This window comes from Delphinus delphis, chromosome 1, assembly GCF_949987515.2.
Source record: "Delphinus delphis chromosome 1, mDelDel1.2, whole genome shotgun sequence".
In the NCBI taxonomy this organism is placed as follows: domain Eukaryota; kingdom Metazoa; phylum Chordata; class Mammalia; order Artiodactyla; family Delphinidae; genus Delphinus; species Delphinus delphis.
In genome coordinates, this window is record NC_082683.1 from 26,171,155 (window position 1) to 26,196,834 (window position 25,680).

General features: G+C 44.6%; 2 pseudogenes; both read left to right on the plus strand.

Annotated features, from left to right (window-relative positions):
- The first annotated feature begins 1,257 nt into the window (after positions 1 to 1,257).
- Positions 1,258 to 1,849, plus strand: LOC132419619 (large ribosomal subunit protein mL42 pseudogene; annotated as a pseudogene).
- Positions 1,850 to 3,707: 1,858 nt separating this feature from the next.
- Positions 3,708 to 19,293, plus strand: LOC138414143 (toll-like receptor 12; annotated as a pseudogene).
- Positions 19,294 to 25,680: the final 6,387 nt, after the last annotated feature.

Here is a 25,680-nt window from a genome sequence, read left to right on the forward strand (position 1 = left end):
AGAGAAGCAGGCAGATTCAGGATGGGTTCTGATGTGGCTTCCACAGGGCTAGCTGTGGGGGGCGGTGGGGGAGCAAAGAGAAGAATCAGGAATGATTTTCAGGTTTGTAGATTGAACAACTAAGTGGATGGTGTCCTGCTATGTACTGAAACATCGCCTGAAATGGAGATACTTGGAGGGGAGCTGGTTTGGGGGCCGGCAGAGCAGGGCAGGAAATTAAGAGTTTGTTTTGGCTAAGTTGTTTCAATTGCCTGTTTGACCTCCAAGTGAAGATGACAAATAGGCAATTGGATACAAGAGTCTGGAGCTGGGGAGAGATGTCAGCGGTGGTGATAGAGATTTGTAAACTCATCGGCAAATAGATGATATTTAAAAACTGTAAGACTGGATGAAATCATGTAGGGAGAGAGTACAGAGGAGAGAAGGGAGCTTGGGAGTCCCTGGGAACAAGCCCTCGTTAGACAAACAGGAGCCTGGGGAGAGCAGGTCTCCCAGGGCTGCGGCTCCAGATTGGGGGTCCAGTGGAGCAGACAAAGGTGATAAGTGACAACCATATGAATTGGTGGAATATGTAAGAATTCTCAGAGATCCTTGGGAAAGGGAACTCTGTAAGAGACCGGATTTCCTGAAGTCTTGCAGACTGAGCGTTCAGTTTATTGCTGCTTATGCATTAAAAGGAAGTGTGACCTGCTAGCAGGAGAAACAAGAGGACGTCTGGATCACTCCTCTTTTCATGGGCTTGTCACTCCCACCTACCATGAGCCTCCCAAGGGCAGGTGCCCTGACTCCTTTGCCTCTGTACCCTGTGCCCTGCTCAGAATAGCTGCTGCTTGAATGAGGGAATAGAATGAACGTCTAACAGGCCTTGTACAAATTGTCTAAAAAGGAGACTGTCTAAATAATGAGATCTGCAAGCCAACAGGAGAGGGGACGCTGAGAAACCAGGACCAATGGCTCCTTACAGCCCAGCCTGCAAGTCCTCTTCGGCCATGGAACAGTGGCGCTCTTTGCTGCTCCTCCTGAGCAAGAGAATACTTGCTTCCCTCTCCAGAACGGTGGAGAAACCCATCCATCCCCAAGCAGAGCACCCTGCAGGCTCACAACACAGACAGGAAACATAAGGAGCAGGATTTCTCAGAAGTCCCCAAGGAAGGAAGATGGTGGTTTCTCCGCCCTCTGAGCTCCCTCAGCGGATCCTGGTGGATGGGCAGGGGGAGCATCAAAACCAGTAGTGGGGGGACCCGGGCTGAAAAGCAGATTTTAAAAGCAGTTTCTCTTCAAATCATCTTTCATACCACCTGATAAGCATCTTGATTCACCATGGCATTGGCAGCAGTAAAATGGGCTATATCAAGCAGAACTATCTTGAAACATTTATTTCCAATTCAAAATGGAGCCTTATATCGTGCTTGTCATAAAACTATGTATCCTTCTCTTCCAGATGACTATAATTACAAAGTAGAGCTTGCTTTGACATCTGATGGCAGGACAATAGTATGCTATCACCCTTCTGTGGACATTCCGTATGAGCACACAAAACCTATCCCTCGGCCAGATCCTGTGCAGAATAATGAAGAAACACATGATTTAGTGCTGAAAACCAGATTAGAAGAAAAAGGTGAACACTTAGAGCAAGGACCCATGATAGAACAACTTACCAAAATGTTCTTTACTACTAAGCACCGTTGGTATCCTCGTGGACAGTATCATAGACGTTGAAGGAAACTGAATCCTCCAAAAGACAGATGATATTGAGGTTTTCAGGAATCAAAGAGAAATGTTACCCTGCGTCTCATTTGCCATTTGAGAAAATACAATTGGGTATATTCACTAATATGTTATATAGTAAAATAATAAAATGTCTTCTCATATTAAAAAAAACAAAAAAACCAGTACTGGGAAGGGAACTTGAGCAGATGTGGTTGGTGGTGGGAGTGGTGGGATGGGGTAAACTAGAGCTTCTGCCCCCTCCAAAGCTGACCTTTGGTTTAGTTCAGCCGGGAGTTCCCTTGGGATGCAGTGGCCTCGTCAGCCATGAGAGCATAGAAGCAGAGATATCTGTTTAGGAGGAAGAGGAAAGTTGAAGTAGAGATGAGAGAGAAACTTCTGGAAGTTCTCTGATGGCTTCACTTCCTGACTTCAGGCTTTCCCCAGGCCCAGCTGATTTAGGGTTCAATGAGATACCCCTACATCCTCCCAACAAATTGTGCCTGGGGTAGTCTGAGATGATTTTTGTTCCTGAACGCAAACAGAACCTCCACCAAGACAACAGAGTAGCCCAGGACTCTCTTGGCCTGGCCTCTTTCACTTTCCCAGAAGGGCTGGTGCTACGGCAGTACTACAGGGAGCTCTTCTCCAAAAGTTCTGTCCAGCTGCCCCTGGCTGGATTCCCATTTGTTCTGTGTATCAGTGAAAATATCTCCTCATCCTGTAACCCTTGTTTAGACTCCACTGTCTGTCCTTGTGATGTTTGGAATAACAGGAAACAAGGGCATCCTTCACTCAAGGCTGTCTGGGAATTACACCTGAAAACACCAAAGCCACAAAGGCAATTACAACAAAGGAACACACAGCCAAATCCCAACTGTCCCCTGGAAACCCAAATGGGGAAGTAATAACTAGGACATTCTCACCTTTGACAGAGGAAGAAACTAACTACCCTAGGGACCTTGGACAGGCCACTGAACTTCCTTGGCCCACAGTTCTCCATCTGGAGAATGTTGGTGGGGTTGGGAAAGCACACACAAACTAGGTCATGAGGATGAAAAGAGAGCGTAGTGTCTGGCACATAGTATGTTCTCAATAAATGTTAATTCTTCTTATTATTAAAAGAGATTCTGGATAGGCAAAAAAAGGGGATTCTGGGAAATAAAATACTTCCAGGTTTGTATTGCTTGAAGTGCTTCTCAGTATGCCTGGCATATAGGAAGGTGTAAAAAATGGTAGCTATCTGTTTAATGTCAGGACAAGAACCGAAGCAAATTCAGGCGAGCCAAAGCCATTTGATTTGGTGGTGGTGGAGCTGGGGGTCAACTCTTTCTTCTTTCTGTTTAGAATTCTAGTGATGTTACCTGAATGTGGTTATGCGATAAAATCGCTGAAAATTTGTTTGATTAAACATTATATTTGCTGACCAGTTAACAACCCATAGAGAAGGCAATCACCTGGGTTTGTCAGAAGTCCATCCTGCAGGAGGACAGGAGTGCCTAGGCAGGGGTGGGGAGGAAAAGGAGGTGGTGGAGATGTGATCGAGGGAAAGTATGGGGAGTAAGGGTCTGCTGAGCTTGGAGGCAGGAGAGATGGGTGAATGGAGAGAGAAAGGAGAAAGTCCCTCCAGAAAGTGGCCCCCCGTTGAAGGCAAAGGCATCTATTTTATTTTACGCCATGTCACATTATTTCATTTCATTTATTTATTTGCAAAGCTGGTTTCTCAGCTCTCTTTATTTCCAGAGCACTTCTCTGGGCAAGTACTAGCCAGACCACAGCATGAGAACTGAGGTCTGACTTCAGGCTCCTTCCATAAACTCCTCACATCCCAGCCCAGGGAAGGGAAGCTGAGATCCCTGTCCTAAATGTGTGTGTGGTACAGTGGGCCAGGAGGATGGCAGGAGGGGTCTTCTAGGCTCCAAGAGCTTCACTTCACTTCCCTTGGTTGGGAGTGAAGGCTGCTTGTTGTCACTAACACTCCATCCTCACCTGGCTCGACCATGACCCTGGGTGCTGATCCCAGCTCTGCCATCTGCCCTCTGTTTGGCCCTGGAAAATCCCCTTCTTCTTTCTGGGTCTCAGTTTCCCCATCTGAAAGGGGAGGTGTTGGACTGAATGAACTCAGAAGGCCTCTCCAGCTCAGTCTGTAAATCTCTGAGGTGCTCGAATGACTAGGGAAAGGAAAGAGACAGGGGCAGGAATCCCAGAGCTTCTGATCAGATGTTGGCCCTCCACCCCCCACTTGGGGAATTAGGGTAAAGCCAGTTAATCTGGTTACTGTAACAAAGGGAAACTGAAGCAGTCCCATTCTAATAGTTCCTTTTTACCTGACTGCAAATTTTACTCTTCTTACTTTTAAATAGGAAAAGCCAGGTGGACAATCACCTAAAGGGTACAGTCTATAGTTTTGCATTCTAAAGGCTCTGGAGTATGAGTGTCGTAAGGAGTGACACAGTCAAACGTTGACCCAGGGGTCATGGTGTATTATAATGATCTGCTATGTATCCCTCTCCCACTAGAGTGAGAGCCCTCCAGGGGCAGAGTTTAGGTCACATTTAGCTGCAAAACAGTAAAAAATATTAGTGGGTTGAGGGGCCTCCTTTTCATCCCTGACTCATGAACCAGTTGAGAAGAATGCCAAAGAATAAACTTTCATCTTTCCTACTGTAGAGCTGTTATTGGAGACTATGTCTTAGAGCTACAGACATAATAGTGAACACCAGTTTTATCCATCCATTTATAGACATTGCAAGGAATATGCACATCTCCCCATGTGACGTCTGTTCTTATAAAACTTGGTGCACAAAGCAGATGTGAATGTGTACTCCCAAAGGGAAAGGAAAGAGGAAGGCACAGAGCTCCACACACTCATGTTCTCTCCCAAACTCATGAATAATGTAAGTTGTATTTCTTCCTCCAGGAGGTGTGAAGGGGGGGGAGACCCAGGAGAGTTATACTAATGGGTTTCTCTACAAGGAAGAAGGAGTGGGTAAGAAGCATTCTCCCCTAAGCACTCCGTTCTAGGCATGTATCATGAACTCAGTATGTTCACATAGGGCAGTGGATGTTTATCATCTTTTTGGCTGTCCAATATCCAAGCCTCTTTCTATGTTTCTTTTTAGGGGAGAAAGTTAATCCAACCACCGAGAGGTAGAGCCTGCTTCTCACTATAGAAGATAAAAAATACCAGAGCTTGCATCTCAACCTCCCTTGAACTGTAGTGTAAACTCATGGACTATTATTTACCAATCTGATAAAACTGATTTTAAATCATAAGATAAGTGACATTAAAAAGTAGGGACCAAGAGATTGGTTCAAGATGGCAGAGTAGAAGGACGTGCTCTCACTCCCTCTTGCAAGGAAACCAGAATCACAACTAACTGCTGAACAATCATCGACAGGAAGACATTAGAACTCACCAAAAAAGATACCCCACATCCAAAGACAAAGGAGAAGCCTCAATGAGATGGTAGGAGGGGCGGCAATCACAAAATTAAATCCCATAACTGCTAGGTGGGTGACTCACAAACTGGAGAACACTTATACCACAGAACCCCACCCACTGGAGTGAAGGTTCTGAGCCCCATGTCAGGATTCTGACCCTGGGGGTCTGGCAATGGGAGGAGGAATTCCTAGAAAATCAGACTTTGAAGGATAGTGGGATTTGATTGCAGGACTTTGACAAGACTGGGGGAAACAGAGACTGCACTCTTGGAGGGCACACACAAAGTAGTGTGAGCATCGGGACCCAGGGGAAGGAGCAGTGACCCCATAGGAGACTGAACCAGACCTACGTACTAGCGTTGGAGGGTCTCCTGCAGAGGCGGGGGCTGGCTGTGTCTTACCATGAGGACAAGGACACTGGCAGCAGAAGTTCTGGGAAGTACTCTTTGGCTTGAGCCCTCCCAGAGTCTGCCATTAGACCCACCAAAGAGACGGGGTAGGCTCCAGTGTTGGGTCGCATCAGGCCAAACAACCAACAGAGAGGGAACCCAGCCCCACCCATCAGCAGACAAGTGGATTAAATTTTTACTGAGCTCTGCCCACCAAAGCAACAGCCAGCTCACCCACCACCAGTCTCTCCCATCAGGAAACTTGCACAAGCCTCTTAGATAGCCTCATCCACCAGAGGGCAGACAGCAGAAGCAAGAAGAACAACAAACCTGCAGCCTGTGGAACAAAAACCACATTCACAGAAAGATAGACGAGATGAAAAGGCAGAGGGCTATGTACCAGATGAAGGAACAAGATAAAACCACAGAAAAACTACTAAGTGAAGTGGAGAGAGGCAACCTTCCAGAAAAAGAATTCAGAATAATGATAGTGAAGATGATCCAGCACCCCGGAAAAAGAATGGAGGCAAAGATCAAGAAGATGCAAGAAATGTTTAACAAAGACCTAGAAGAATTAAAGAACAAACAGAGATGAACAATACAATAACTGAAATGAAAAATACACTAGAAGGCATCCATACCAGAATGACTGAGGCAGAAGAACGGATAAGTGACCCGGAAGACAGAATGCTGGAATTCACTGCTGTGGAACAGAATAAAGAAAAAAAAATGAAAAGAAATGAAGACAGCCTAAGAGACCTCTGGGATAACATTAAACACAACAACATTTGCATTATAGGGGTCCCAGAAGGAGAAGAGAGAGAGAAAGGACCTGAAAAAATACTTGAATAGATTATAGACAAAAACTTCCCTAACACGGGAAAGGAAATAGCCACCCAAGTCCAGGAAGCGCAGAGAGTCCCAGGTAGGATAAACCCAAGGAGAAACACACCGAGACACATAGTAATCAAATTGGCACAAATTAAAGACAGAAAAATTATTGAAAGCAGCAAGGGAAAAACGACAAATAACATACAAGGGAACTCCCATAAAGTTAACAGCTGATTTCTCAGCAGAAACTCTATAAGACAGAAGGGAGTGGCATGACATACTTAAAGTGATGAAAGGGAAGAACCTAGAACCAAGATTACTCTACCTGGCAAGGATCTCGTTCAGATTTGATGGAGAAATTAAAAGCTTTACAGACAAGCAAAAGCTAAGAGAATTCAACACCACCAAACCAGCTCTGCAACAAAGGCTAAAGGAACTTCTCTAAGTGGGTAACACAAGAGAAGAAAAGGACCTACAAAAACAAACCCAAAACATTTAAGAAAATGGTAATAGGAAAATACATATTGATAATTGCCTTAAACCTGAATGGATCAAATGCTCCAACCAAAAGACACATGCTCCCTGAACAGATACAAAAACAAGACCCATATACATGCTGTCTACAAGAGACCCACTTCAGACCTAGGGACACATTCAGACTGAAAGTGAGGGGATGGGAAAAAGATAGTCCATGCAAATGGAAATCCAAAGAAAGCTGGAGTAGCAATACTCATATCAGATAAAATAGACTGTAAAATAAAGAACATTACAAGAGACAAAGAAGGACACTACATAATGATCAAGGAATCAATCCAAGAAGAAGATATAACAATTATAAATATATATGCACCCAACATAGGAGCACCTCAATACATAAGGCAACTGCTAACACCTATAAAACAGGAAATCGACAATAACACAATAATAGTGGGGGAATTTAACACCTCACTTACACCAATGGATAGATCATCCAAACAGAAAATTAATAAGGAAACAAGAGCTTTAAATGACACAATAGACCAGATAGATTTAATTGATATTTATAGGACATTGCATCCAAAAACAGCAGATTACACTTTCTTCTCAAGTGCACATGGAACATTCTCCAGGATTGATCACATCTTGGGTCACAAATCAAGCCTCAGTAAATGTAAGAAAATTGAAATCATATCAAGTATCTTTTCTGACCACAATGCTATGACATTAGAAATGAATTACAGGGACAAAAATGTAAAAAACACAAACACATGGAGGCTAAACAATACATTACTAAATAACCAAGAGATCACTGAAGAAATCAAAGAATAAATCAAAAAATACCTAGAGACAAATGACAATGAAAACATGACTATCCAAAACCTATGTGATGCAGCAAAAGCAGTTCTAAGAGGGAAGTTTATAGCTATCCAAGCCTACCTGAAGAAACAAGAAAAATCTCAAATAATCTAACCTTACATCTAAAGGAACTAGAGATAGAAGAACAAACAAAACCCAAAGTTAGCAGAAGGGAAGAAATCATAAAGATCAGAGCAGAAATAAATGAAATAGAAGTAAAGAAAACAATAGCAAAGATCAATAAAACTAAAAGCTGGTTCTTTGAGAAGATAAACAAAATTGATAAACCATTAGCCAGACTCATCAAGAAAAAGAGGGAGGGCTTCCCTGGTGGCACAGTGGTTGAGATTCTGCCTGCCGATGCAGGGGACGTGGGTTCGTGCCCGGGTCCGGGAAGATGCCACATGCTGCAGAGCGGCTGGGCCCGTGAGCCATGGCCACTGAGCCTGCGCGTCCAGAGCCTGTGCTCCGCAATGGGAGAGGCCACAGCAGTGAGAGGCCCGTGTACCGCACAAAAAAAAAAAAAAAAAAAAAAAAAGAGGGAAAGGACTCAAATCAATAAAATTAGAAATGATAAAGGAGAAGTTACAACAGACACCGCAGAAATACAAAGCATCCTAAGACACTACTACAAGAAGCTCTATGCCAATAAAATGGACAACCTAGAAGAAATGGACAAATTCTTCGAAAGGTATAACCTTCCAAGACTGAACCAGGAAGAAATAGAAAATATGAACAGACCAATCACAAGTAATGAAATTGAACCTGTGATTTAAAATCTTCCAACAAACAAAAGTCCAGGACCAGATGGCTTCACAGGTGAATTCTGTCAAACATTTAGAGAAGACCTAACACCCATCCTTCTCAAACTCTTCCAAAATATTGCAAAGGAAGGAACGCTCCCAAACTCACTCTATGGGGCCACCATCACCCTGATACTGAAACCAGAAAAAGATATCACAAATAAAGAAAATTACAGACCAATATCACTGATGAATATAGATGCAAAAATCCTCAACAAAATACTAGCAAACAGAATCCAACAACACATTAAAAGGATCATACACCATGATCAAGTGGGATTTATCCCAGGGATGCAAGGATTCTTCAGTATATGCAAATCAATCAATGTGATACACCATAGTAACAAATTGAAGAATAAAAACCATATGATCATTTAATAGATGCAGAAAAAGCTTTTGACAAAATTCAACACTGATTTATGATAAAAACTCTCCAGAAAGTGGGCATAGAGGGAACCTACCTCAACATAATAAAGGCCATATACGACAAACCCACAGCAAACATCATTCTCAATGGTGAAAAACTGAAACCATTTCCTCTAAGATCAGGAATAAGACAAGGATGTCCACTCTTGCCACTATTATTCAACATAGTTTTGGAAGTCTTAGCCATTGCAATCAGAGAAGAAAAAGAAATAAAAGGAATACAAATTGGAAAAGAAGAAGTAAAACTGTCACTGTTTGCAGATGAGATGATACTATACCTAGAGAATCCTAAAGATGCCACCAGAAAACTACTAGAGCTAATCAATGAACTTGGTAAAGTTGCAGGATACAAAATTAATGCACAGAAATCTCTTGCATTCCTATACACTAATGATGAAAAATCTGAAAGAGAAATTAAGGAAACACTCCCATTTACCACTGCAACAAAAAGAAGAAAATACCTAGGAATAAACCTACCTAGGGAGGCAAAAGACCTGTGTGCAGAAAACTATAAGACACTCTTGAAAAAAATTAAAGATGATTCCAACAGATGGAGAGATATGCCATGTTCTTGGATTGGAAGAATCAATATAGTGAAAATGACTATACTACCCAAAGCAATCTACAGATTCAATGCAATCCCTATCAAATAAGCAATGGCATTTTTTACAGAACTAGAACAAAAAGTCTTAAAATTTGTATGGAGACACAAAAGACCCCGAATAGCCAAAGCAGTCTTGAGGGAAAAAACGGAGCTGGAGGAATCAGGCTCTTGGACTTCAGATTATACTACAAAGCTACAGTAACCAAGACAATACGGTACTGGCACAAAAACAGAAATATAGATCAATAGAACAGGATAGAAAGCCCAGAGATAAAACCACGTACTTATGGTCAACTAATCTATGACAAAGGAGGCAAGGATATACGATGGCAAAAAGACAGTCTCTTCAATAAGTGGTGCTGGGAAAACTGTACAGCTACATGTAAAAGAATGAAATTAGAACACTCCCTAACACCATACACAAAAATAAACTCAAAATGGATTAGAGACCTAAATGTAACACCAGACACTATAAAACTCTTAGAGGAAAACATAGGGAGAACACTCTTTGACATAAATCACAGCAAGATCTTTTTTCATCCACCTCCTAGAGTAATGGAAATAAAACCAAAAATAAACAAATGGGACCTAATGAAAGTTAAAAGTGTTTGCAAAGCAAAGGAAACTACAAACAAGACAAAATGACAACGCTCAGAATGGGAGAAAATTTTTGCAAACGAATCAACGGACAACGGATTAATCTCCAAAATATATAAACAGCTCATGCAGCTCAATATTAAAAAAACAAACAACCCAATCTAAAAATGGGCAGAAGACATAAGTAGACATTTCTCCAAAGAACAAATACAGTTGGCCAAGAAGCACATGAAAAGCTGCTCAACATCACTAATTATTAGGGAAATGCAAATCAAAACTACAATGAGGTATCACCTCACACCAGTTAGAATGGGCATCATCAGAAAATCTACAAACAACAAATGCTGAAGAGGGTGTGGAGAAAAGGGAACCCTCTTGCACTGCTGGTGGGAATGTAAATTGATACAGCTACTAAGGAGAACAGTATGGAGGTTCCTTAAAAAACTAAAAATGGAATTACCATATGACCCAGCAATCCCACTACTGGGCATATACCCAGAGAAAACTGTAATTCAAAAAGACACATGAGGGCTTCCCTGGTGGCGCAGTGGTTGAGAGTCCGCCTGCCGATGCAGAGGACATGGGTTCATGCCCCGGTCCGGGAAGATCCCACATGCCGCGGAGCGGCTAGGCCCTGTGCTCCGCAACCGGAGAGGCCACAACAGTGAGAGGCCCGCGTACCGACAAAATAAAAAAAAAAAAAAAAAAAAAAAAAAAAAAGACACATGCACCCCAATGTTCATTGCAACACTATTTACAATAGCCAGGTCATGGAAGCAACTTTAATGCCCATCGACAGATGAATGGATAAAGAAGATATGGTACCTATATACAATGGAATATTACTCAACCATAAAAAGGAACGAAATTGGGTCATTTGTAGAGACGTGGATGAATGTAGAGAATGTCATACAGAGTGAGGTAAGTCAGAAAGAGAAAAATAAATATCGCATATTAATGCATATATGTGGAACCTAGAAAAATGGTACAGATGAACCGGTTTGCAGGGGAGAAATTGAGACACAGTTGTAGAGAACAAACGTATGGACACCCAGGGGGGAAAGCAGTGGCAGGTGGGAGTGGTGGTGTGATGAATTTGGAGATTGGGATTGATATGTATACACTGATGTGTATAAAATGGATGACAAATAAGAACCTGTTCTATAAAAAAATAAATAAAATAAAATTCAAAAAAAATGTAGGGACCGAACAGAATCCCTTTTTGGTAAAGGGGTGGCCATAAGTCTGGTTCTCAATACCCCACCCCCTAAAGAATCCATGAGCTACCCCAAATACTTTCCATAAGCTTCTTTTCTGCTTTGATCAACTAAAGTCAGTCTCTGTTGCATATAATTAAACCCTGACTGATGCAGAGGTGTGTACAGGGAGTGGGTGTAAACAACAGACCCTCAGGAAAAGAAGAAGAATCTGAAGATTGGTTAGTGGGCCTGTTGGGATCAAGGGCAGTGAAAATCCAGCTTTAAACAATGGGACTCTGACAGATCAGACGTACAATGGTGAAAGAGTCAGTTAAATGAAAACTTCCAGTCACATAAAATGAAGTGCCCATTGAAAGCAAGGCTCTAAGAGGCTGAGTGGCTATTCTATAGAACAATGAGGGGCATATAGACTTCAAGCTCCTATACTAATTACTCAGCTCAAGTGTCCACCTAAAAACTAAGGACTTTTTATGACTGTGATGGAAGAATCTCACCTTTCTTGCAGAGGCAGGAACAGGGGAAGAGGTGTATTACTTGGGCCAACCAGGTCCATCAGTGGGAAGCCAGAACTATAGCAGGTCTGCTCTACTGGAGCTGGAATCATGGAAGTGTTGTAGCTGCTGGTGGTGGTTCTACCAAAGCAGAGAAGGAGGGGGAACAATATCTCAGCTTCTCCCTTTCTCTTGCCCTCCAATCTCTTAACTCACACAGAAGTCAGAAAACATGACTTACTTATACCAGTTTACCTGTGATATGGAACAGAGGAGGGGAAGGAGAAGAATGGACATGAGAAACAGATTCAGACATGATACAAATGGAAGGTCATCTTTTCCACAGTCTAGAGATATATAACTACTGTCAGATTCCAGTGTACCTAGAAGGCAATTACAAAGTCAAACCCAATAGGAGAGGCAAATAAGGGTAAATTTTTTTTGATTTGTATTGGCAAAATCTAAAGCATACATGTTGAAATAGACCCTGAGAGTGCTTGCTAGACCAAGGAGGGAGCAAAATAATTTTAGATTATACTGAATTTATTTGTATGGATCCTTTATCAGAGGTCCTTCAATAGGCTAGCTTGAGTAGCCAGAAGAGTTCCAATTATTTGTTTGTTTGGTTGGCTGAATTTCGGACTAAACAGTGGTCTACTAAACAAAGTTAAAGGTCATAAATTCCTTGGTATAAAATAGAGTTTGGAGAAGGGATAGAGAGGGGAGATTGGAATACTGAGGACACTTCCATGTTCAATGTTTTCTCCACCCACTAACTGAATTTCTAGAATGGTTCCAGAAGACAATCCTTTATTGAAAGTGTTGAGAAATACATTAGTGAGGGAAACACTGTCATCTTTGAAAAATACTATCATGGTTATTCTCTGTTTAGGCCGAGGATTGTCATAGGATGCTGCAGTTGAAATGGGCTCCCTGATTTCAATAGGGCTACCAGGATCCTAGAGTGGCAGACTCCAAGCAGTAACACTAAAGGCAAGGTGGACATGGTTACTAAATAGGCACAAGAAAGTAATTCAGATGCTAGATGAATAATAAATGCTCACTACTATCTACCTCTTTGCCTGTCCATTGACATAACTCCTTTTCCTAACACTTACACTTCAAAATAAAGCTTCCACCAACTATAACACAACCAACCATTAAAAAACAAAACAAAATCCGGTAATGTATTCCAATTATCTTCAAAAGATTCAATCTAAATCTCACCAGTAACTGCATGTCTACAGTCTGTGGGTGATGGTCACCCCTCTGATAACTGCTATTTTGTCTAAAAATTCTATAATCTGAGCAATAAATTGTAAAATTAACCACCACCACCACACTATCAATAATGAAGGAAAGAAGAGAAAAATTATTTTAAAATAAATAAATTGCTGCATTTTATTGAATCTAAGAATCAGTTGTAAAATAAACTCTTATTTTATGTACCATTAAGGAAAATGATCCATTAAATGACGACACAATACTTTCTCATCACTTATAATTTAGAGCTGTTTTATAATTATTTAATGTAGATATAGATTTTTATCTTATATAACTTTATGCATACAAAAAATTAAAATATAAGAAGAATATATTGATTATGGCATTCCTCAGACTTCTTCATATTTATAGTCCTACCCTGAATTCCTCCCACATTATTTCTCCAACAAAGATTATTTGCCCTACTGCTTTCTTTCCATGCTTTTTTTTCTGAACATAGAATAACTTTTCATTTCAATGTGGAATTGTACTGCAATATTTTAGAAGGCATTTTAAAGGACAATTAAACTAAAATGAGTATTATCAACAATATCCATAACTCAAATGCAGTTATAATAATGTGAACTGCTATGACCAAGTAAGCATATGTGCATGTAGTAACTATACCATGAATGTTGACTGGTTACCAGCAATAGTGAGATAATCAATTTTAGGATGCAGCCTTATTTCAAAGGTGTTGAAACGTGAAAAAAATGAGCATCTTAGAACTGATGAAACACAATAGTTAATGTAAAACACACATGACACTACAAGGAAGAAAATACAGATCTGTAGTTATAGTTCTTTCTTTCCTGGTGGTATATTTTACTTCTGTTCTCCATTAACCCTTTCATGTTCTATTTAGCTTAATCCAGCACCTCAACTGCTGTTGTTTGTTTGTTTGCTTGTTTGTTTTATCCAGTAGGGTAACCAAAATCTTCATTCTTGAGGATTTTGAGTCATTGGTAGCTATACCAACATAGGGTTACTGTAATGGCAATTCTTGTCTTTTTTCCTGCTTTTGTAATGGGTCACTTTATGTAATTTTCCTTTAGCTACCCATAAGATTTTCTTTTTATCAATTATTTTCAACATTTTGACACTCTTATTGTGGTTTTCTTTGTGTTCATTATCTTTAGGTTTTCTTGAAATTCATGGCATAATGGGTTTATAGTTTTCATTAAATTTGGAAAATTTTTGGTTATTTCTTCACACTCCCCCTCCCCTTTTTCCCCTTGGGACTCCAATTACACATATGTTAGACTGTTTGGTGTTTTCCTACAGGTCATTGAGGTTTTGTTCCTTTTCTCCTGACTTTATCTTTCTGTATTTCACTTAGGATAGTTTCTATTTCTAGGTCTTCAAGTTCACTATTTTCTTCTTGGTGTGGAATATGCTATTAATCCTATCTCATGGACTTTTCATTACAGATTTTGAAATTTTCAGTTCCAGAACTTCCTTCCTTCCTGTGAGGTCCTCTCATGTTGGATTTTTGACTCGATTGAATGTCATTGTTTCTCTCAAGGCAGCTGACCCTATAAGACTCTCTCTCCTTCCAGGTTCTGGTAACTTCTCCCAGTCCTTATCCCTTCAGTTCTATCAGTGTTGATAGCTTCTATGATTGCTAGCCCCGGGTTCCTACACTAACCCTTGTAGTATTCCTAAGCACTGCTAACACCTTGTGATTAGGCTCTTTGCATACAAACCTCTTAGAAGAATCCTCATTTAAGGTGCTGTTTCCTGTTGAGACCCTGACTAATGCACTGGTGTGTTAGAAAGTTTTTAAAGTATCTAGTTTCCAGTATCTTTGCTAAACATACTTTAGTTTTAATAGTTTATTTCTAGAAATTCTTGAATTTCCTATGTAGACAATCATAGCATCTTATAAATGGTGACCCTTTTGTTTTTTTAAAATACTTATGATTTTATAATTTTATTTTCTGTTCTTTTTCTTTCTTATTTTTCTAGCTAAAACCTCCATAACTATAGTTGTTTCATTCCTGTAATGTGATGCAGGTGATGGTTCACCATTAATAATTATACTTATTATAGATCTGGGGTAGATACCCTTTTATAAGTCAAGGAATTTTTCTTCTCTTTGAATTTATTATTTTAAAAAGTCATGATCAGGTATTGCATTGTATTGAATGGTTTACGGCATTGTTTGAAATAATCGTAAAGCTCCTTTCTTTTCCTTGTTCTGCTCTCCCTTGGGGTCTTGCCTCCATTCTGGTAGTGGCAAATCAAGGTCAAGGACTCAGAGACTGTTCTTCTTAGCTCCAGCCTGGAAGGGCAGGAATGGAGCCCTATGGGTCCTCTTGGGTAAATTTTGGGCTTCTTGGAATCTTCCGTGTGGAGCATTACAAGATGCCCATGAAGGCCTCATTTTAATGTATTATTTTGCTTACAAAACAACTGCTTAAAAAAAATCCTGATTTATTCAAGACCTCCTTTCTGTTGGAGTTAGGAGAGGAATTAGTAAAGAGAGTGTTGAGGAGAGAAACCCGTATGTATATTGCAGCAATCTTATGAAGTAGGTTATCTGTATGCTTGGCTCACAGGTGAGGAAACTGAAGCCCAGAGAGGGGACATGCACTGCTCAGGACAATGGCAGAGATCCTGGACCTCTGATGCCATACCTTGTGCTCACAAACACTGCTTGCTTCCTCACAACAGGGAAGTGAGACGTAGGTCTCACCTCCCACAAGTGTGCTTCTGTCTTTGCCTGACCCTTGGATCCTCAGCTCTCAGCATCTCTGAGTCTAGCCCCACCCTCCCAGCAGTTCTTCAGTTTGGAAGCATTGTGGCCCTCCGACCCTGCTTCCAGACCCTCCTGGGGTTCTGTGTATCCTGTCAGTGTTATGAGTGTTGTGTATGTATGTGTGCAGGGAGGGGATAGGGTCTGGGTTCCTCTCTGGAAAAGGGATGGGAGCAGAGAGGGGGGTTCTGATTCTGTTTTCTCTGTGGACCAGGCTTGGTGCTGAGATGGGACGGGCACTTGCTGTTGCCTGGTCTGCTCCTATCCCTTCTGTGACCGCAGGCTGGACAGCTTCCAACTGCCTGGTGACTGAAGACTCCCGGCTGCCTCTGGTCTCCCTCTTCTTCCTGATCTGCCCTTTGGACTCCAGCCTGCCCCTCCTTGTGGCATGCTCCTCAGTGACCAACCTGACACAGACCCTGGAGGCTGTGCCCCAGAGTGAGGAGGGGCTCTGTCTCTCTGGTTCCACTTCTGTTCTGTGCCTGGATGACTTCTCCCATTCCCTGGGCTCAAGGTCCTGGGGCTGAGTCTGCATCTCACCCAGCTCCTGCCAGGAGCTCTTGGCAGCTTGGAACAGCTGCAGCAGCTCTTCTTCACAGGCCCCTATACAGTTTACCTCTTCCTACCCCTGATGGCAACCTAAGCTCCCTCCAGGCCTCGCTTTCTTGGGCCCCTGCCTGGATGGGAACACGGGTGTCCAGTTTTCTCCCGGTCTACGGTGGCTGAGTGTCAAGTATAGTTGCCTTCAGAATGTGGGGGAGCTGGCGGACATCTTCCAAGACCCAGTGCATGGCCCCTCCTTTGGCGATGCCTGGCTTCTGGAGATCTGGACCTGTCATTCAATTGTCAGCTGAAGATGGCCAGTCCCGGGGCCCTCCAGGGGCTCAAGCTGGGGACCACACAAAGATGAAGGCAGCTGCAGTGGTGGGACTGGGGCTGCAGAGCCTGGACACCCTGTCTATGATCAATGACGACACGGCCCAGCTGCCTGCTGGGGCAGTTGCACACTTCGAGCTGCAGGAGCTGAATTTGGCATCCACTCTTGTAGGGCACATAGCTCTGGAGGCCCTGGCTTCCTGCCACAGCCTGAAGAGCTTGGGTCTTAAGAGCAGTGGCCTGATGACTAACCTGCTACCAGGTTTCCTGGAGGCCATGCCCAGCCTTCAGAAACTGAACTTGAGTAGGAACCAACTGCAAGTACCATGCTGGGCACGAACGAGACAGGGGTTGTGTCAAGACTGCGGGCCCTGGATCTGTCCAACAATGGACTGCACACCCTGTCCCCAGTCGCCTTCTCATGCTGCCCCAGCTGTGGGAGCTGCTCCTTCAGGGAAACCAGCTGATTTGTCTGCAGGGCCAGGCATTCCAGGGCTTAAGGAGGCTGGGGAAGTTGGACTTGGCCAAGAATCCACTGGGAGACCTGGGCAAGGGCTGGTTGGCTCTGCTGCCTGCAGTAACCGCCCTAAGCCTGCTGGATACCCGCACGGTGCTGAGCTCAGCCTTGGGCTTCCAGGGCGTCTGCATACCTTGAACCTGCAGCTCCCCTCTGGCCCTTCTGAGGTAGTGTTATCCCTGCCCATGAGCTTGACCAGCTTGGAGTTTCATGCGGTCTCAGGCAGGAAGCCTGGGATGCTGGCTTCTAATGTCTTTCCAGTCTTGCAGACCTTGACTCTAAAAGGCTGGGGATTGCAGCTGGGGACCTGGAATGTCACCGAGATCTTCCCTGCCCTTTGCCAACTCTCCCTGCTTAGTGATAGCTTGCTTGCAGGCCCTCTGCTCCCAGGACACCTCCAACCTTTTCCTCCGGCAGCTCTCCAGGCTCTGGTATCAGAAGGTAAGGGGGGACGGGCACAGCCCCAAGCCCTGCTGCATCACGGGGATGTCCAGCCTATGGGAGCGGAAGCCGCAGGCACTTCAGTCCCACGCCCGGCCCTGCTCAGTGCTGCTTGAGGAGCTGCTGGGTGAGCTGCCCAGGGCAGGTGTTGCATCTGGTCAAAATGGGGTTAGAGACACTGTCTGCTGCTGCTTTCCAGGTCCTAGTGCTAGACTGGGAGGCAGGCCTCACGCTAGATGGCAGCCTCCAGGAGCAAAGTCCCCAGATACCCCAATACAGTAAGTCCCCTACATACAAACAAGTTCTGTCCTGAGAGCATGTTTGTAAGTCCAATTTGTTCCTAAGTCCAACAAAGTTAGCCTAGATACCCAACTAACACAACTGGCTACATAGTACTGTACTGTAATAGGTTTATAATGCTTTTCACACAAGTAATACATAAAAAACAAACACAAAAAATAAAGAAAACATTTTTAATCTTCCAGTACAGTACCTTGAAGAGTACAGTGGTACAGTACAACAGCTGGTGTACAGGGGCATCGGGTGAACAGGCAAGAAGAGTTACTGACTGGAGGAGGGAGAGGAGGTGGGAGATGGTAGAGCTGAAGGATCGTCAGCTATAGGAGACGGAGGGCAAGCTGCAGTTTCACTCACGCCTGACGCTGATGGCACAGGTTCTGGTTCCTGGCTGGATTCAATTCTATCTACCCTCTTGAAAAAATGATCCAGTGATGTCTGGGTAGTAGTTTTTTTTTTCTCATCATAGATGACACGGTAGCACTGGATTGCATTCTGAACGGCTGCTGCAACCTTCGTGTACCGTCCTACGTTCAGGCGCTGTGCCTCAAAAACTAACAGTGCCTCCTCAAATAAAGAAAATCCCCTTGCCATTTCCTGCGTCGTGAATCTCTTCGGTTCTTCAGTCACTTCTTCTTCCTCTTGTGTCTCTTCGTCCTTTCTCTGGGCCTCCAATTCCATCACGTCTGCATTAGTAAGCTCCTCGTGTTGCACAGCTGCTTCTGCTGATCTCCTTGCCCTTCTTACAGGAAGCCAGGAACTCCTGGATCCTCCATCTTGTTCAGGGCTTGGCTTCAGGGTCCGAGGAGTCAGAGGGGTGAGGGCAGGAGGTTCCTTTATGATGTGTTTGTGTCCCACTGAAGGCAAGACCAGAGCTGGGTGACTGGGGAGCTGCTGCCTACTCTGGAGGGCCACCCTCCGATGGGCCGGGGGCTGCGCTTCTGTCTCCTTGAGTGGGATTTTGAGCCAGGCAAGGACGTGGATGACAAGGTGGCAGATGGCATGGCAGGGAGCTGGGTCACGCTCTGTGTGCTGAGTCGCCAGGCCCTGCACACCCCACGCTGCTGCCTGGACCTCTGCCTGGCTGCCTTCCTCCTGCTGGCTGCTCCCCCACCCCCCAGGACTGCTGCTGGTCTTCCTGGAGCTGGTCTCCCGCCACCAGCTCCCTTGTTGCTCTAGGCTGTCCTGGCTGCTCTGCAGAGGAGACTACTGCCTGTGGCCCAAGGAAGATGAAAGAAAGGACGAGTTCTGGGCTTGGTTGGGGAGCAGGTTGGGGCAGCCTGGGTTGGGCTAGAGTGGGTGCATGTGCGTTGGAGGTCGGGGGAGAGGAAAAGCAAGCCAGCCTAGCAGGGAGAGAGTGGGTACGTGTGGGTGTGTGAGCCTGCCTCGGCTTCTGGCAGGAGGTCAGGGTGCTGTGTGTGTAGGGAGGATCAACTGGTGGCTTTGGGGACACAGGCTTTGGAAAGGCTCCGGAGGCTTTCCAAATGAATGAGAAAATTTGGGAGATGGCAAGTGGCAGTGCAGTATGTGATGTGATGTCAACATCTCCAAGTCCTCAGTAAACCTACTAAATCCATGAAGTTCTCGGCTTAATTGGACTTTTTGTTTTTGATGGAAACCCACATGAGGCAGAGGGCAAAGGGGTTGGGGTCATGGAAACTGTAGCCCAGAGGAAATAAAGTTGGGAATTGATGGAGAGTATGGGGACGGAAGGAGGGCTCTGAGCACTCTTAAGCTGTGGAATGGGGTCCAGGCCAAGTTCAACTAGATCTTCAAGGGGCAAAGGGGCCCCTTGGCTTATAGAGGAATTGGCAGCTGAGGACCAAAAAGCTGGGATACTGTCCGGGAGGCAGCATATTGATTGCCTGTTCCCTCAATAAGAACACAAAGGCACGGTCATTTCTATCATCTTGTTTGAGCCTCATAGCAGCACTGGGAGGGGAACCCGCCCCCTTGACACTCTGTGCTTTAGCCGTGCTAAACTACTTGTACTCCCAGAACACCATGTGCTCTTGCCTCTGGGCCTTTGCACATGCTGCTCCTTCACCCAAGAACACCCTTTCCCCCAATTTCTTTCCTCTGGGGAGAAAAGTATCCTTTAAGTATCCTTTAAGATTCAGCTCAGCCATGACCGGAAGCCATCCTGATCTCCCAGCCTGGGTAAGCTGCTGCCTCTGGGTTCCCACAATCTCCTGCACTTCCCTTTCTCAAAGTACTGATCACACTGTACTGGCCTTCACAGGTCTGGGAGACTTTTTTTTTTTTTTTAATATATTTATTTAGTTTTGGCTGTGTTGGGTCTTTGTTGCTGTGCACGGGCTTTGTCTAGCTGTGGCGAGCAGGGGCTACTCTTCGTTGCGGTGTGCAGGCTTCTCATTGTGGTGGCTTCTCTTGTTGTGGAGCACGGGCTCTAGGCACATGGGCTTTGGTAGTTGTGGTACGTGGGCTCAGTAGTTGTGGCTTGCAGGTTCTAGAGTGCAGGCTCAGTAGTTGTGGTGCATGGGCTCAGTTGCTCTGCAGCATGTGGGATCTTCCCAGACCAGGGCATGAACCTGTGTCCCCTGCACTGGCAGGCAGATTTTAAACCACTGTGCTATCAGGAAAGCCCCTGGAAGACTCCTGAGCAGTGGTTTTCAAAGGGGGGTGCACAAGATGAGCCACTGGAGTTTAGGAAGAAAGTGTTAAAACTTCTATTTCTATTTTGTTTCTAATCTCACTTTATTCTGAAGCTAGACTGCCTGCTTTTTAGCCATATGGCTTGAGTAATATGGAATAGTATTAGACACTCTATCAAAGGACTTTGAGAGACTAAATGACTTAATACATATAAAGTACTGAGAGCAGGACCTAATACTGCATTGTAAATGTTCAATAAAAGTTAGCTTTTCATGTAATTATATACGTACATGTATATCGTTTATAAGTAGATAAATACACATATATTGGGCGTGTGTGCTTAAAAATGTTTTTGCTAATAGGGAACGTTGCTAATTTACTAACAGGAAACTCGATTGGGCAAGTTTAGAGATCAGGCTCTGAGGATAGGGACCAGGTTTGATTCATCTCTGCATCCTTAGAGCCTAATGCTAGCCCAGTGCAGAGAGGGTCTTGATAGACAACTGTGGACAGAAAAAAATGTTGGTGGATGCTGGAGCAGAGAACTGGGATCTAGTTCAGGCTCTGTTGTTTATTTCTGTATGACACTGGGCAGGGTGCTTGGTCTCCTGGGGCCTTAGTTTTCCTCTCCTGTAAAATGCCAGGCATTAATTAGAGGCTGAGGGAAAGCATGGAAAAATTCCAGGCTGGATTTAGGGTGAGGGGCGCCCTCTTGTGTCCTAATGGTGTCCTCTCCCTGTGCATCCTCACCTCCATTCCTCCCCTTCAGGGCAGGTGAACCTGAAGACGACGTTCTTACCTGACCCTGCAAAGCTGCCTTTCCAGCTTCAGAGTCTGACGCTCTGAGTCTTAAATGTCTCCAGTTCTCCTAGCACCTCACACCGCTGCACCATCTCTCTCCCCACTCAGCACCCCGCTCCACCCGTGATCTTTTCCTTATGCAGGTATGGGGCCGAGAAGAAACCTTTGGAGTTATATGCCCCGAAGTTCAAATCCCAGCCCTGGCTCATATTAGCTATTTGATCTCAAGCAGGTCACTTCACCTGTCTAAGCCCTCATTTCCCCCTTTTAAATTGGGGATAATAATACCCACCTCATAGGGTTGTTGTGAGGTTTCAACAACAATGAGTGCTTGTAGGTTGCTGTTACTGAGTAAAATCACATGAGTTATTACTACCAATGAGTTGGAACATATTTCACAGGGGACAAGCGCTTTGAATTGGGTCTTTAAAATTAAGATATAGAATTCCCTTAATTTTAACAATAGCTAACATGTGTTGAGCATTTGCTATATGCTAGGTACTGTCAATTTCCCCCAAATCTCATAACTATTAGTAAAAATAATAATAGCTAATGATTATTAAACTCCTTCTGCCAGACACGTACCAAGGTCTTTACCTATTTTTCCCCATTTATTCCTCTCACAAACCCTAGCAGGTAGATGCCATTATTATAATTCCCATTTTATAGATAAGAACACTGAGGCATAAAGAGGTTAAGTAATTTGCCCAAGGTTTCACAACTCATGAGTGGAAAGGCCTACATCCTGAATTTGAAAGTAAGACGTTTCAAACACAAGCACCTTGACTTCAGAGACCATGCTTTACCTGCATTAACTCACCTAATCTTCACAATACCCTGCAATGTAGGTTCTGTTATATCACCTGCATTTTACCGAGGAAAAAAACTGAAGACAAAAGAGACGCAATAATTCGTTCAAGGACACACAGTTATTAGGTCGTTGGGCTGGGATTTGAATCCGTTTCTGACTACAAAACCCACATTCTCAAACCCATTATTAGATTGCTCATACTCCAAAGTATTCACAACGGAACAAAGCAACTGCATTTATATTAAAATTGTTGTGATTATTATTCTAATAACGATTAACATTCTTCCAACACCCAGGAAGTGCCAAGTTCCATACTAACTGATTTACATAATAATAGCTAATATTCGCTGTTAGGACCCAAGTTCTGAGCTAACGTTTTAGGTGTATTATCCCAGTAAGCTTCACAAAAACCCAGCGACATGGATGCTATTATTATCCTCACTTCACAGGTGAAGAAAGCGAGGTTCTCAATTGATCCAAAGTTACGCAGCTTAACTGTGAGCTGGAAATTGAACCTACAATTGTTCAACTCTCTCCCGCCCACCAGTCTGGTCACCTCTAGTCACCCTCTCTCCCTTATTTCTTACTGTTTCTGCTTTGATCTCTCCAGGGCCTCGGGCTCTCGCTTCGCCCCTTCAATACACCCCGCCCCTTCTCCTTGAATGCCCTCCCACTGGGCGGTGATGTTACCCCGGAGCTTGTGGAAAGGACCGGGATCACAACAGGCCCCACCCTCACGCTTAGACTCTGTTCCGATTTGTTCCGGTGCCGGGGACCCGGAGGAGTGACGCATCTATTGGCTGACGGCATCTGAAAGGCGGCAAGCGGTGGGTGCCGCCCACCGGCGCTCCCGCTGTTCCTTCTGGGAGTTGTAGTCCCAGTTGCTCCATTCCCGGGGTGGCGCCGCTCGGACTCCGCGTCCCAGCATTCCCTGCGCGAGCCCTGGAACACTTCCGCCCTGTTGTGAAGTGGGTGTCTCGGTGGGTGAGTCCGGGTGGCGGGGCGGGGGCAGTTGAGACTCAAGGCTCTAGGCTGGAGACTTAGGAGTTGGTGGTGTCACGGGGGGCCGGGGAAGGTGAGAGGGGAGAAGGAAGCTTTTATGTGGGGTGGGGGTGAGGGGCGGTCAGAGGATGAAGCGTCCGGAGATGGAAAGGGTCATAGAGGGGTCGGGGATGCGGAGGGAGATAGAAGGCCCTGGCAGTGGAGGTTCTTAGAAGGGTGTGTAGGTGAGGGGACCGGGGGAGGTTCTGAAGGTGGAAGGGTCTGGAGACCTTATAGGGAAGGATAGAGGATTCTGGGGCCCTACAAGAAGTGAAGGTGAGTGGGCCTGAGCATGAAGCCGGACCTTAAAAATAGTGTTCCAGCCCCTACCTGCTCATCTAAAACAAACATCAGAGTTGATACCCCCGTACACTTTCTTTAATGGTCTTGACCTCTGGAACTCAGTGGGTGGGACTGGCTGTTGTGTTCCTCCCCAAACCTGCACCTCTCCTTCTGCCTGATGGAAGTGAATGGTACCAACATCCACTTTACCAGGCGCCCTCTGATTCCTCTTGCATTCTTCCACATCCAGGAATATTCAGATCTTTCAGTTTCCTTAATGTATCTTGAGACATTTCTTTGTCAGGGTTTTTGCTGAAGCTTACACCTTTTCACCTCCACAGTTTGGACAAACACATTGTAACTACCGTGATCTATTGAACCCAAATCAGATTTGGCCTTCTACTTAAAAAGCTTCATTAACTCCCATCACCTATGGAATTAAGTCTGAACACCTTAGCCTGACATTCAAGACCCTTAATGAACTCCCTTTCCAGCCTGATCTTCGTGTTGTCAAGGTTATCCCCATATCTCGGGGAGGCTGTTTGGTTTTCCACCATTATACATGCTGGTCTGTCTGCTGAGAATACACTCCCCCATCCCCCCCATTCTCTGCTAAGAGAACCATTCTTTGTTCTAGAACCAACTCAAAGGTTACTTTGTTTAAGTCACCCCCCACCCCAGCTCCCACAGACCTCTTTTATTGCATTTACCACATTTGATCATAATTATCTGTGGGGTTTTTTTTTTTCCTTTTTTGTCTCTTCCACTGTACTGTGTGCATCTCCAGGACAGGAACAGTTTCTGCATCACCTCCATTTCCCCACTGCCCAGCCCAGAGTAGTAAGTACTTGATGTAAATCAAATAAGTCAGTAAATCCTTGATGAATATGTCAATAAAGACCATCCAGGGTGAGCTTTGCTATACCAGGCTTGAAAACTGCTTCGTCCAGTGGATTTCCATGGGTGTGAGCTTTAGTCTTCTCCTGCCTGTCAGGGCCGTCTTTGCTGGAAGCTGATTCAGTGCCTATGGGAGTTTAAGCCAGGGGTGGCAAATACACGGAGTGTGTGCTGCTACTCCCCCTCCTGTGTCTGGAAGTCACAACTCATTGGTCACAACACATACTCACATGGGATTCAGAATCCTTAGCACAGTTGACTGAAGTTGGTGCCTTGAATGAAACCTATTTGCTCTCCCTGGTTTAAGCCCTTAAGTGTAAGGTCTGGCTGCTTTAAGCAGTAGCCTGGACTGTCAGCCAAGTGAGCTTGATAGCCTTCGGGAACTCCCAGTTTCTTTCTTTTTGCAGGTCACAGACTAGTCTTGACCTTTCCCATGGGACTGGGGCAGAGCTTCTATTCCAGCCCACTGTTCGCTGGCGCCCCACTAACCATGTCCACATCCACAGGAGCCAGGATGCCCCTCAGCTTCCCTGGGTTTATGAAGGGATCCTGGCTTTACTGGCAGATCCCTCATTGCTGAGAGGAATCTGTACCCTTTCTAGGTCTTCCTGGCTATTGGAAGAGACCTTTGAGATCATTTAGCTGAAAGGTGGCAAAGTGACAGCCCATGCTGAGTGAAGCCTACCATCATCCTCTATTTAATCCTTATGGTGTTTGAAACAATTTTGAGTTGGTTGCCAACGTTTAGAATTGCAGAGTTCTAGCTTCTCTGGGAAAAGTTGGAAGGCCTGGGAACACTGGGCCAATGTACGTCCTGGTGCTCTGTAGCTGGCTGCAGTCCCCACTCCACTCCACTACATTGCCTGACCCATAGCCATTTAAATTTGTAACCGTTGATTCTAGTCTCCCTGTTTCTTTGCTGTGTTCCCGTCTCACTAATTGGGGAGCCTGGGGCAGCTGCTGAGTAGAGTCTGGCTGTTAGCTGCAGTCTAGATAGGCAGCTGCCGAGGCTACATGACCTGTGCAAAGTCACACAGCTGGTAAAAGGCAGGAGCGGAACTGGAACCCTGATCTGCTCCCTCTTGCCTTCATGTTCTTTGCACTCTCCATACCATCTTCTCAGGGGTTTGGAATACTGGCCAACCTAGAGGAGGCTCTGTGTGATGGTTAAGAAAAATGACTGGAGAAAACTGGGCTTAGATCCCAACTCTACCACATGCTGGTTGTGGAACC